This window comes from Rattus rattus, chromosome 4 (assembly GCF_011064425.1).
Source record: "Rattus rattus isolate New Zealand chromosome 4, Rrattus_CSIRO_v1, whole genome shotgun sequence".
NCBI classification, from domain to species: Eukaryota; Metazoa; Chordata; class Mammalia; order Rodentia; family Muridae; genus Rattus; species Rattus rattus.
In genome coordinates this window covers 92,472,746-92,474,733 of record NC_046157.1, presented here as the reverse complement: position 1 = coordinate 92,474,733, position 1,988 = coordinate 92,472,746, and the positions used below count along the sequence as shown (strand labels likewise).

General features: G+C 48.2%; 1 pseudogene; it reads right to left on the bottom strand.

Annotated features, from left to right (window-relative positions):
- Positions 1-862: 862 nt before the first annotated feature.
- Positions 863-1,568, bottom strand: LOC116898082 (annotated as a pseudogene).
- Between the last annotated feature and the right edge of the window lie 420 nt (positions 1,569-1,988).

The following is a 1,988-nucleotide window of genomic DNA, read 5'->3' as shown; positions in this document are numbered from 1 at the left end:
TTTTTTTTTTTTTTTTTTTTTTTTTTTTTTTTTTTTTTTTTTTTTTTTTTTTTTTTTTTTGGCATGATTATGGAAGACCTAAGGCCCATCTTATTCAGTCTTGCTGTTTAACCCCACATCCCTCCTCCAGGGTAGAGGTCAGGAACTCTGAGGATTTTTCTGACCCACAGGCCCACAACTTTCCTCACAGTTTCTGTATGCTGCCAGGAGGGGACCTGCTGGCCTTAAGCATGGTTTATGATGCTTTACCATTGACTCGCACAGTTCTGGTCTTCCTGTAACACAGCTCCTAGTCAGCCAGGTGTGGTACCACTTGAGGGCAGAGGCCAGAGAGAACTGCTGCAAGATCAAGACCAGCCCTGTGCTTCAGTGAGAACCTGACTCAAAATCCACTTGCCCCAATCCCCTTCACCCCTGTGGCAGGCCTGTGCCTCACATGTCAGTCTAAGCCCTGGCTCCACATGTCAGTCTTAGCTTGCATGTCTGTGTATTATTTATGATTTAAATGATGATGAAGCTGCCATGAGAATTAACTTTCTCAGTAAACATACTTGCAAGCAAAGGGACAGAGAGACACCCAAATCCAGGTGCTCTTAGCTATCTGCAGTGCTGGCCCACCCAGCCCTAGCCCCAACTTAGGTTTGAGGCACAGTTGTAGGCCTTTATAAAGAGTCTCTGTTATCTACAGGGGAGCACCCTGCAGACAAAATTTTATTCTTTATAGAAACAAAGTCACTGCCCAGCACCTCACTTGTCTTTATCCATAGCACAAAATGGCTGCTCCTTCCAGGGGCGACAGCAGTCCTGGGGGTCCAACAGAGATGAAGAACTTGCTGGAAGGCCTTAGTTCTGGTTCCCAGAGTCAGCTGTCATCCTCCTCCTCCTCAGACTCTCCCTCAGATTCTTGGGCAGGTCATCGGGCCATCTGCTGGAATCTCCTGAATGGGCATCCCACATGTATTTGATGGTCACTTTGAATTCATACCCAAACAGCTTCAGGACAGGGGCCTGCTCTGGGGTCAGCATGTCACCCTCCTTGCATACTTCATAGTCAGACAGCAGGGTCACCACACCTTTCTTGAGGGCAGTAGGCAGACCCAGTTGCCTCAGCTGTGGCTCCATGGAATGAGGGAACTGTTTCAGCGGCCCTAGATCCAGGCTCACAGTTAAGTTCCTTTGTTCCCCGCTCAAGCAAAATCCATTTCGGTATACTTTGTGAACCAGTCATTCACCTCCTCCTTCGTGCGGTTGGTAAAAAGGAGCCCAACTTCATCTCTCAACTCTTGCTGACCTGATGTAGGTTGTCTTTGTATTCATCAGAAGGGCTTCGACCCAAGGCCACCATCATCACCTTGTTTTTGCTAAAGAACATCCGGCTGTGCTTCCAGGCAATTCCGGATGTCCTTCAGCTTGCTGTTCCTCATGTTGGCCACAGAGAAGATGAAAAGGTACTTGTAGGTGTCCACACATTTCCGAAGCTCTTCTATCAGGTTCTGCTTCAGTTCCAAGCCTTTCTTGGCAGTTTTTGTTAAAGAAACTTTCTTGTCTCCCTTGGATTTGGGTATCACGCTAAAAGCCTCTTATTTACATTTCAAATGTTATTCCCTTTCCTGATTTGCATGCCAACATCCCCTTAGCCCCTCCCCCTCCCCTTCTATTACTCCTTCCCCTACCTATCCTTCCCCCATTACCACCCTCCCCCAAGAATCCCGCTCACTGGGGGTCCAGTCTTGGCAGAACCAAGGGCTTCCCCTTCCACTGGTGCTCTTACTAGACTGTTCATTACTACCTATGCCTTTGGAGCCCAGGGTCCAGTCTTTGGGCAGTGGCTTAGTCCTGGAAGCTCTGGTTGGTTGGCATTGTTCTTCATTTCTGGTCTCAAGCCCTTCATGCTCTTCCAGTCCTTTCTCTGATTCCTTCAACGGGGGTCCCATTCTCAGTTCAGTGGTTTGCTGCTGACATTCGCCTCTGTACTTGCTGTATTCTGG